A 12,603-nucleotide genomic window follows, 5' to 3' on the forward strand; every position below is an offset into this window, starting at 1 on the left:
CACTGACCGGGCTGTCTCATCTGCGCGTGATTTGATATTGCGTTGTCCATCAGACAGCTAATAGGTATTGTCAACATTAGTAAAACAGTAACGCAGCATTTTGTTGTTTCTTTGTCTAACCAATTACTCTCGAAGTAAATCAAATTAACATAGATTAGCCTAAAATAGCCTATTCACAAATAATTCCCAGGGGCCAAAATGTTTTAAAAAGTTGAAGGATTAAGACCTAGGTCCTAAATATGTATTCATTTACTGTTTATTTACTTTTTATTTTATTTCGTAGCCTATTTAATTAACTCAGCAAGCAAACAAACAAGTACAACTCACAACTGTTGCTCCTCTTTTACTAGGCTATTGTAGCTTATAGGTTTTATCCACATATGATATTTCACACCCAGTGAGTGATATCGAAAATTAATTTAAAAAATAATTTGTCATAAGAGTAAAATTGATTAATCAATTACAGTCTACAATGTTGCCACATTTGCTAGAAGGTCGCACATGTTATTCATTGTTCTGACCGAAGGGACTCAAAGTTATTCAGCTTCAGGGTGACATTCGTGTGTAGTACGAGACTACACCGGGGTCAAGGCTCAGTTAAATGGGGTGCAGGATCAACATTCAATGCCAGGATCATAATAAATGGCAAAAATCTGTAAAATGATAAGACATCTATTAATCAATAACTATATGCCTGTAAATTGGTTCACTATTGAATCCTGGAATTATAACCAATTCATCACATAGGCCTACTTTATGTCTAAAAGCAAGGTTTCACACAATAATTCCATTGAATATCCCCAAATTGTTTGTACTGAAATAAGTAGCCTATCGGTTTGTCCTTCCAGTCTTGCTCTGTCCCCCTTTTTCTGTGCATAAAAATCCTGTTTGGTCTCTGGGAGTGTGTTTAGGGGCCACTTTAGATGGGCCTCACGTTTCCATATGTGTTGCATGCAAACCCACTGTGCAGGCATTTATGAGAGGCGCAGCCCCATCGTGCGGTGCAGAAGAGGAAATTCCACCTGCTGCGCGCTGCCTAAAATTCCACCTGCAACATTTCCGAATTCCAATAATGTAAAGAAACATTCGTTTTCAATAACTCTCGTGGGTTTTATAGTGGGTCAATTTCCGCAACAACTAAGAGCGTTGAAGCGGAGGCTCAACTTCTCCGCTGTTTTGGTCCACTGTACCACGCTTTAGCAGCATGAAGCAAACCCAAGCACATGCGCATATATTGTGTGTGACTGTGTGAGAGCGAAGTCTTATAATAATAACATGCCATTTAGCAGACGCTTTTATCCAAAGCGACTTACAGTCATGCGTGCATACATTTTTGTGTATGGGTGGTCCCGGGGATCGAACCCACTACCTTGGCGTTACAAGCGCCGTGCTCTACCAGCTGAGCTACAGAGGAAGTCTTGCATCTTGCTCATCTCAATATATGTGGCACTGCTCGTGACAACATCATTATGCTTGCTGAGGCTGAAGGGCGTTTTTACATATGAAATTCGGTACCCTGGTTTGATTTCCTGAAGCGTTTGTGAGAATTCTACAGAATACGTTTCGTATTCTGAAAATAACCGTTTCAGGGTGGGATTAGCAAAACCCACATTCTAACTTGTTTACAACAGGCAAAAAAGTTCCAGGCGACTTGTGCTGCCAGGTCACAATACCTGGTACTCTGGTCCTGGATCTTGGACCCACTACTCACTCAGGTCCAGGATTCGTTTCAGCCAGAGTTCGTTTGCATTTCACACATGCTTTATAGCACGGATCATAAGAGGATATGTGAAAGCCCCTCTGAGTCTACTTTTAACGTGGAACCGACAGCGTTTTAACTACTTTGCAGATATGAAACAAACAGACAATCATAATATCAGTCAAAAGTATCAAATTCCCAGTTTAGGCTTCAAAACCAACTTTATGAGAGGTTTAAGAAATTCGTTCACTGCAGACAGGACAAGCCCAACGCCATAAGCACAAAGAGTCTCAGCTTTCCCAGCCCACCATGCTGAACACAATTGCCAGTGTACAGAAGCCGATAAAGGACTATGGCTTCGTTTACCCAGGCAGCCCAATTCTGATCTTTTTTTCACTAATTGGTCTTTTGACCAATCAGATCAGTTCTGAAAATGATCTGATGTGTTTAAAATATCACAATTGGGCTGCCTGTATAAACGCAGCCAGTGTGGCTCAGCATAAAACCACATAAAATCCGTTATTTACCAGTACTAGACAGAAAACGAATTCGTTAGCTACTGTAGCTAGCTAGTTTATAAACCAAGCTAGCTAGCATAAAATATAATTTATTGTCATTACTTAACGTTATTTAGCCATTTATTATTTGTCCGCTAGCCACCTGATCATGGCACGTCAAAGAAGTTCACATTTCTCTGCTTATGTAAAAAAAACTCTTGTCGGAGCTGATGGAGGAATTTAGTAACGTACTGGAGGATATATAGACAGACAACACGACTGTCAAAAAAAAGGAAGACACCTGGGCCATTTTATGCAACAGATTTCATGGATCGACACGGATTAAAGAGGGACCCAAATCGGATGAAGGCGTGCTGGAAAAACTTCAACGCGAAAGCCAAAAAGGATGTGGCGGGGGCTATTTCAGACCGGAGGGGGGCCTCCGTCCAAGGGAATTGATCCTCTCTGCCAGAAGATATGCGAGATGATTCCCCAGCAATTTGCCCCTCTCCTTAACCCCTATGATGACGACGGACAACTTGACCCACCAATATTTAGTAAGCATAAATAACGGGTAAATATCAATGACTATAATGCACGTTAAAACTAACGTTAATGCTACTTCACTACAATGTTACCGTTATCAGGCCCATTACAGCATGTTGCATAACTTCATCATTCGTACCAAGGCTGGGCTAATCATAAGCCCCAATTCAATTGTTGTACGTAAATAGCCTACTAATAATGAGTACATTTTCTGTCTTTCCTTTCCTTTAGTTGAGCTGACACCCTGTGCCGTGGAGAAACAGCAGTGCCTGGATCTTGCACCAGCAGCAAAAACACCAGACAGGCCAAGCAAACACCCCAGAACTGACATGAACCAAGCTCCTATTGATGTTTTGGAGCTGGAGAGAGAAAAATCTACTGCAGATTGAGGTCCTGAATTTACAAAAAGAGCTACTGCAAATTCAGAAACAGAAAGTGCTCCAGGGAAACAAATGCCCACTGTGTAAAGAATGCTGATCTTTTTATTTATTTAAGAAATTATTTATTAAAACAATTATTTATTAAAACAATGCTTTCCCAAGCAATTTGGTGTCCTCCAGTCTTGTCCCCACTTTTGTGTTCTGGTGCTTCCAGTTCCACCCTGTATGGTATTGAGAATAACAAAGTCTAAATAATATATTTGAATACAGATAGCCTAAATAGGAATTGTTTGTGTCGATCAAAATATAATGTTGCTTTTTACATGTTACCAATGTTACATTATATACACCTTAGGCTGCAAAATGGTACTCAATCAAGGTTCTCCTCACAGCATTCCCATTTGCATTGGCAGCATGTTGCACCTGGCCATCTTCTGCATTCTCCTCATGTAGGTCCTCCTCAGGTAGCTCGTCTTCTTGTCTCTTGCCAAAGTTATACAGAACTGCTACCGCAATAATGATTGTCAGTGTAGTGTCCATCTTTGTGCAGAGCCCCTCCTTTAGGCACGGGAATCTTTTTTTCCACACTCCAAAAACTATCTATGAGACCTCTTGCCAGGATATGAGAGGTGTTGTATTCTCTCTCTTGAGGTGTCTGGGGGTTTAAAAGAGGAGTCATAAGGTACCCACGACAGGCATATCCATTGTCACCTAGTAGGTGGCCTTCATATGCCCCCCTTTCCAGCGTTGCACACAGACAACTATTGTCAAAGATTCTGCTGTCATGGGTGGATCCTGGCCATCTAGCTACGATGTTGGTGAGCTGACCTTTGTCATCACAGACAGCCTGCACGTTGATGGAGCAGTAACCTTTCCGATTATGGAATAGTTCTACATTCTCACCACCAAAGTTGGGAATAGGAATGTGTGTACAGTCTATTGCCCCTAGTACACCTGGGAATCAAGCTCTCCTGTAAAATCCAGCTGCTGTTTCCTCTGTTGGCTTGAACGTTATGTACTGATTCTTCAGACCGGCAATAGCACTGGACACTCTGGCTACAATCCTGCAGACAGTTGACTTGTGGAGTCCAAAAAGGTCCCCATCCACCATCTGGGTCACCAAGAGCTGAAGTAGTGGGGGTACAGCCGCGTTCCTATTACTCCCATGCTTAATGGTTGGTCCAACCTTTCTTTCCAGTTGCATTACAGAGTCCTTGGAGAAGCGGTATCACCTTGAAAACTCATCATTATCATAAAATTCAACAGGATTTAACCTGTCTCTAAATATTATCTGAGGAACTCTGTCGTTTTGGTCTCTCCACAGTAGATATGCTGCCATTTTATCAGTTAAACCACCTCAAGTGGCAGTTTAGAATTAATCTCCAATCTAAATGTGTTCTTTTTTTATTTTTATTGAGCAACAGGCTTAAAATTAACCTTTTATTTTTTACAGGCACCTCGTGTAAAATACTGAACCTGAAAGTTATCTAATTGGAATTTTCTATAAGCTTGGAATACTTTTTTCATGTGTGGAATCAGACCTCTTGTATATTGGAACCCGCATGACATGGGTTAAGACGGACTTAATAATATCTGTAGGAGCATGTTTAAAAGGGCATTAGTTGCGATGACCAATATTTGACTGAGAGACCAGAAGACAAATTCGCAGACTGGACTGCTGACTAATACTTCCATTATGACATTTCTTTGTCCCTGTCTACCTCTTTCTCTAGCTACAATGTGTGTCACTGGGAGCAAACCTGGCATCTGTGCACAGCTTTGCGGATTACAAACATCTACAGGCTGTGGTGGGGAACAAGAATGGTAATTTACCTGCTACCTGGATTGGAGGATATGAAGCTGTTCAGCTAGATGGGACAAAGGTACCGAATTGTCATATTTGAGTAAATAAAATCAAGCTTTATTTATATAGCACATTTCAGACATGAAAACTATGAAAATAAAAACAGAAATATTTACTACACAACAGAGGATAAACAAAATAATAACAAAAACAGACAAAAAGGAAACGCAAAGATAAAAAGGTGTGTTTTAAGATATATTTTAAAATGTCCAGTTTCAGTCCCCTTCAGGTTCTCTGGCAGGCTATACCAGAGGCTGGGGGCATAGTAACTAAAGGCTGCCTCTCCATGCCTCTTGGTCCTAGGCTTTGGGATGGTTAAATGTGCCTGAGGGACATACTGGGTACATAACTCAAAAGCATGTCTATGTATTGGGGTGCACAATTGTGGATTGATTTAAAAACCAATAGATACATCTTTAAATGAATTTTAAAACTCGCAGGCATCCAGTGCAGAGACCTTGAAAACCGGTGTGATGTGTGCTCTCCGTCTGGTCTTGGTCAGTACCCTGCTGCAGCATTCTGTATGTTTTGCAGTTGACCAATGGCTTTCTTGGGTAGACAGGAGAGCATTACAGTAGTCAAGCCTGCTTGTAATAAAAGCATGGATGTGTCTCTTTGTATCAGCCTGAGATAGAAACGGCCGCACCTTGGCAATGTTCCTCAGGTGGTAAAAAGCTGTTTTGGTCACATTCTTAATGTGTGATTATAAATTTTGGTCAGAATCTAAAACCTAGATTTTTTTTTTTTTTACCTGGTGTTGAATCTTTATTGCCCGTGAATTAAAATGTGCGGCCAGATTCTCTGCTTTGGCTCCAATAATAAGTACCTCGGTCTTGTCTTGATTTAGCTGGAAGAAGTTGTGAGCCATCCAAGTATTTAAATCACTAATACAATCTAATTTATCTGTGGACCTAAAATCCTCTGACACAGAAATATAAAGTTGTGTATCGTCTGCGTAGCAGTGACAATCAATGCCGTGCTTTCTAATAACCCTGCCAAGGTAAAAGTAAAGATGCCTTCATAGAAAATGACTCTCCTGAAAGTCTCCCAATAAAATACTACTTGAGTAGAATTATTTTTTTGAAATAGATATTTTTGAGCTTACGGCACCTGGTATTCCCAGGCGGTCTCCCATCCCAGTACTAACCAGGCCCGACCCTGAATCGGTGTATGGCCACAAGCATATATACACATACATTTGTACTTTTTGTTTTGTTTTCTCCCCGCATTAGGTCACTTGGCTCATGTCTGCAGCTTTTCAATGTCCTCCGAAACATGACCCGCCTGGCCGCCTACTTCTTATCACACTGCTCACACCAATGTGTCGGAGGAAACACCGCTCAACTGACAACCGGCGTCAGCTTGCAGGCGTCCGCCCTATCACAAGGAGTCGCTTGAGCACAATGAGCCAAGAAAAGCTAAACCTTCCCCTACCCCCTACCCAGGACCCCTAAAAGTATCTGGCTATAAATGTACTTAAGTATCAAAAGTGAAAGTAAATGCTAGACGTCAAAGACCTTCTATTAATCTTAAACTGATAGTCCCTGAAATCGGGCACTGACTTATTTTATTGATTTCCCACCGTTTTATAAATCAGACAGCCATCCAAACCTTCCTAGGACCATGGCAATGTCCTCTGTCAAATAAAAGTGTTTGCCTCCCTCTGGAGGTCGGCTGCATCATTACATCCATTTGTCACTTCACTGCAACATAAGGTCAAAAGGACGGTCCTTAGAAAAACATTTATCCAGCTTGACTGCTTCATAGGGCAAAGCAATCGCTGAATTTGTCTGGAGCTTGCGGATCTAAATGCAAAAACTTTCATAGCTCTACGATAAAGAATGTGACCTACACACTTCCTTAGACCTAAAATAAGTAAAGAAGTAATTTTGTGTGGAAGTCAAACATTTGTTTTACGTCTGAGGCAGACTCATTGCATATGCTCAGAACAACAAAATCGAGTCCTTTTACATAGGACTACTACATTAATAAAATATTGCCAGTTTACTAGATTGACTAAAACATGGCGAAACAGTGCAAACCAGACTGCACCTTTTTATGAATGGGCAGCCAGGGGCACACTCCGACACATTTACAAAGTATTTGGGTTTAGTGTGTTCACCAGATCAGAGGCAGTAGGGGGAGTACGTGAAATGGACAATTTTGCTGTCCTGCCTGAGCATGCTAAATATAACGTACTTTTAGGTGTCAGGGAGAATGTATGGGAGTAAAAAGTAAGTTGCCAAAAAATATAAATACTCAAGTAGATGCCCCAAAAAAACAACTTACACTGTAAGTAGTACTTACAAATATTTTTACTCAGTTACTTTACACCACTGTGTTCAGGTAGAGTATACTCACATGAATAAGATATTTGGGATACTCATCAAAGGTCACTTATAAAGTCAGATCTAGGTTTGGAAGATCTTTTAGATGTGCTCTAAAAGTATCCACTGGCACACTATTATAATAACGAAAGGACATTTCCTTAAGAAAATGTGTGCTAGCTAGTCTTGGTGTATGTATGGTTGTGAAATAGTGGTAGTGACTGCAGTAATAATGGTGATGGTAGTAATAGGGTTGGCATAGGCTATGGGTTAGTGAGTTATATTGGGGGTGATTTGTAGGTGTGGAGTTACAGTAGGCTACAGTGAGTACTATAGCGTCATAAGCCATACAATGTGTTTTAAGCCTTCAATGTTTTAGTTTGAACATTCTGAAAGTTCTGTGGCAGTGATTTATAGTTCAGCATGTTGAAGCCTGCATTCTGCCATTAAAATTAATGGGGATACAACAAGCTTTATAGTTCATAATGTATCAATGGTAGCTGAAAGCTGTGACGCTGTCACGGTTTCGGCCGAGGCTGCCTCTCTCCCTTGTTCGGGCAGGCTTCGGCGTTCGTTGTCTCCGGAGTACTAGCTGCCACCGTTGTATGTTTCATGTTCGTTTGCTTCTGTCTAGTGTTGTCACACCTGTTTTCATTCAGTGTCATTAGTGTCCTATTTAGTTCCCGTTGTGTGTGTCAGGTGTTGTGTAATATTGTTTTGTGTCAGATGTGTTTTCGCTCGGTTGAGCTTCTCTCCACTGCGCTGGAGTTACGCACCTGTTTGTGCGCTGTTCAGTTTCGTTTTCGCCTTCGTGCGTATTTCGCCTTCGGGCAAGAGTTGTCCGTTTTGCCGTGTTTCGGCTAAATACAAGTTTGTTGGATTATCCGTCTGCGTCCTGCAATTGATTCCGCCACTACACCTACAGCACACCTTGACAGAATATTACACCACCTATGGAATCAGCAGGAGCCGCAGCAGCCCAGGCGACTCTGGAGGACAGGGTCCGGGAGCAAGGGGACCAGATCCTGCAGATGGGGACCGCCCTGCAGGAGGTGATCACCACCATCCGAGGCTGGGGGACGCCTCCACCGCCACCCTCCGTGCCAGCACCATCGGCCAGTCAGCCTAGTCCCGCACCAGAACCCCGAGGAGTCCGACTCTCGCTCCCGAGGGCTTACGATGGGACCGCAGCCGGGTGCCAGGGTTTCCTTCTCCAGGTGGAGCTGTACCTGGCCACCGTGCATCCGGCGCCCTCGGGACATGAGCGCGTGTCCGCCCTGATCTCCTGCCTGTCCGGGAAGGCGTTGGAGTGGGCCAACGCGGAGTGGAGGAGGATCGACGCGGACACCATCACGTACAGCGAGTTCTCCCGCCGCTTCAAGGCGGTGTTTGACCATCCCCCGGAGGGGAAAGCGGCGGGGGAGCGTCTGGTCTTCCTCCGGCAGGGGAGGAGGAGTGCTCAGGAGTTCGCCCTCGAATTCCGTACTCTAGCGGCAGATGCAGGGTGGAATGATCGGGCCCTCGTCGATCACTACAGGTGTAGTCTACGAGAGGACGTCCGTCGGGAGCTGGCCTGTAGGGACACCAGCCTCACGTTCGACCAGTTGGTCGACATGTCCATCAGGCTGGATAACCTGCTAGCTACCCGCGGGCGTTCCGAGGGGGGTCCGTCCATTTCACCCTCCAGCGCTTCCGAGCCGTGCCCCATGGAGCTCGGGGGTGCTGGCGCTAGAGAGAGGAGGGGTCGGCTTGCTAGGGGGTCCATCCCTTGCACCAACTGTGGTCGGGGAGGACACACCGCGGCTAGGTGCTGGGGATGGCCTCCTAGGGGAGAGGACGACAGGTCCCGCACTGGGGATTCCCTCCAGGTGAGTAGGCGCCCCACTCACCCAGAGCTCTCTGTTGCACATTTTTGTATGCCTGTGCGTTTTCCACAGGTAGCACCTCATTCCCAGCATAAGGCGCTGGTAGATTCAGGCGCGGCTGGGAATTTTATTGATAAAAAGTTTTGTTTAGCGTTAGGGATTCCCCTTCTTCCTGTTGATGTTCCTTTCCCCGTTCATGCCCTAGATAGCCGTCCGTTGGGTACGGGCTTGATCAGGGAGGTCACGGCGCCACTTAGGATGTGTGCGCAGGGGGGTCATCAGGAGATGATTCAGCTATTTCTGATTGACTCTCCTGCGTATCCGGTGGTGCTGGGCATGCCCTGGTTGAGTACCCATAACCCATCCATTTCGTGGCAGGAGAGGGCTCTGATGGAGTGGTCTGCTCAGTGTGTGGGTAGATGTTTGGGCGTTTCCGTAGGGGCTACCTCGGTGGAGAGTCCAAACCAGGTGCCCGCATTGCACGTTCCCCCTGAGTATGGGGATTTGGCTATTGCGTTTAGTAAGGCGAGGGCGACGCAGTTGCCGCCCCATAGGCAGGGAGATTGTGCGATAGACCTCCAGGCAGGAGCTGCGCTCCCACGGAGCCATGTGTATCCTCTGTCTCAAGAGGAGAAGAAAGCTATGGAGACTTACATAGACGAATCTCTGAGACAAGGATACATACGGCCTTCCACTTCCCCTGCGTCCTCGAGTTTCTTTTTTGTGAAGAAAAAGGATGGTGGTTTGCGCCCGTGCATCGATTACCGTGGTCTCAATCAGATTACGGTGAAGTACAGTTATCCACTCCCGCTGATTGCGACCATGACTGAGTCGTTGCATGGGGCACGTTTCTTCACAAAATTAGATCTCAGGAGCGCATACAACTTGGTGCGCATCAGGGGGGGCGATGAATGGAAGACAGCCTTTAGTACCACCTCGGGCCATTACGAGTATCTGGTCATGCCATACGGGTTGATGAACGCTCCGTCAGTTTTCCAATCATTCGTGGATGAGATCTTCAGGGACATGCAGGGGCAGGGGGTGGTGGTGTACATTGATGACATTCTCGTGTACTCGCCTACCCGTGTCGAGCATGTGGCCCTGTTGCGTAGAGTGTTGCGGAGGCTGGTGGAGCACGACCTGTATGTGAAGGCAGAGAAGTGTCTGTTTTTCCAGGAGTCGGTCTCCTTTTTGGGGTATCAGTTGTCTGCGTCAGGGGTGAAGATGGAGGTAGACCGGGTGTTGGCCGTGCGTAATTGGCAAACACCAACCACTGTGAAGGAGGTGCAGCAGTTTTTGGGGTTTGCGAATTACTACCGGAGGTTTATCCGGGGTTTTGGACAGGTGGCAGCTCCCATCACGTCTCTGTTGAAGGGGGGTCCGGTGCGTCTGCAGTGGTCGGCCGAGGCGGACAGGGCGTTTGGGAGGCTGAAGGACCTGTTTACCTCGGCCCCGGTGCTGGCGCATCCGGATCCCTCTTTGCCGTTCCAGGTAGAGGTGGACGCGTCAGAGGCCGGTCTAGGAGCCGTGCTTTCACAACGGTCTGGCGCGCCACCTAAACTCCGCCCCTGTGCTTTTTATTCTAAGAAGCTCAGTCCGGCGGAGCGGAACTATGACGTAGGGGACAGGGAGCTGTTAGCCGTGGTACAGGCCTTAAAGGTGTGGAGGCACTGGCTTGAGGGGGCTCAACACCCTTTCCTCATTTTGACGGACCACCGTAACCTGGAGTACATCCGGGCGGCGAGGAGGCTGAACCCTCGCCAGGCAAGATGGAATATGTTCTTGACCAGGTTTACTTTTAAGATCACGTACATCCCTGGGTCACAGAATGGTAAGGCAGATGCGCTGTCTCGGCGGTATGACACGGAGGAGAGGTCCGTGGAGCCCACTCCCATACTGCCGGAGTCGTGTCTGGTGGCACCGGTAGTGTGGGAGGTCGATGCTGAACTCGAGCGGGCGTTACGCACCGACCCTAGTCCACCACAGTGCCCGGAGGGTCGGAAGTACGTTCCGCTCGAGGTTCGGGATCGATTGATCTATTGGGCTCACACGTCACCCTCCTCTGGACATCCGGGTATCGGCCGGACAGTGCACTGTCTTAGTGCCAAGTACTGGTGGCCCACGTTGGCAAGGGATGTGAGGGTTTATGTTTCCTCCTGCTCGGTGTGCGCCCAGTGTAAGGCGCCTAGACATCTGCCTAGGGGTAAGTTACTACCCCTGCCCGTGCCACAACGACCATGGTCCCACCTCTCGGTGGATTTCCTTACTGACCTTCCTCCTTCACAGGGGAATACCACCATACTGGTCGTTGTGGACCGGTTTTCTAAGGCCTGTCGTTTGCTCCCCATGCCGGGCCTTCCTACCGCCCTGCAAACTGCCGAGGCCCTGTTCACCCATGTGTTCCGGCACTACGGGGTACCCGAGGATATTGTGTCTGATCGGGGTCCCCAATTTACCTCCAGAGTCTGGAGGGCCTTTATGGAGCGGTTGGGGGTCTCGGTGAGCCTCACCTCGGGTTACCACCCGGAGAGTAATGGGCAGGTGGAACGTGTAAACCAGGATGTGGGCAGGTTTCTTAGAACATACTGCCAGGACCAGCCGGAGGAGTGGGCAAGGTACGTTCCCTGGGCCGAAATGGCCCAAAATTCCCTACGCCATTCCTCCACTAACCTAACCCCTTTCCAATGCGTGTTAGGTTACCAGCCGGTTCTGGCACCCTGGCAGCAGAGCCAGATCGAGGCTCCTGCGGTGGATGAGTGGGCAAGGCGCTCGGAGGAGACATGGAACGCTGCACACGTCCACCTGCAGCTGGCCCTCCGACGTCATAAGGCGAGCGCTGATCTCCACCGCAGTGAGGGACCGGTGTACGCACCTGGTGATCGAGTCTGGCTCTCTACCAGGAACCTGCCCCTCCGCCTGCCCTGTCGGAAACTGGGTCGGCGGTTTGTAGGGCCATTTAAAGTCCTGGGAAGGTTGAACGAGGTGTGTTATAAATTACAGCTACCTGTTGAATATAAAAGTATTAACCCCTCGTTCCATGTGTCCCTTCTCAGGCCGGTGGTAGCTGGCCCACTCCAAGACAGTGAGATCAGGGAGACTCCTCCGCCCCCATTGGACATCGAGGGGGCACCGGCGTACTCCGTGAGGTCCATCTTGGATTCGAGACGTCGGATGGGGGGTCTCCAGTATCTAGTGGAGTGGGAGGGGTACGGTCCGGAGGAGCGGTGCTGGGTGCCGAGGGGAGACATTTTGGACCCGTCTCTCCTGACGGAGTTCCATCGTGGACACCCGACGCGCCCGGCTCCGCGTCCTCCGGGTCGTCCCCGAGGCCGGAGTCAGCGCACGTCTGGAGCCGCGCGTCAAGGGGGGGGTACTGTCACGGTTTCGGCCGAGGCTGCCTCTCTCCCTTGTTCGGGCAGGCTTCG

Source organism: Coregonus lavaretus, assembly GCF_964263955.1.
Source record: "Coregonus lavaretus genome assembly, chromosome: 16".
Lineage (NCBI taxonomy): Eukaryota > Metazoa > Chordata > Actinopteri > Salmoniformes > Salmonidae > Coregonus > Coregonus lavaretus.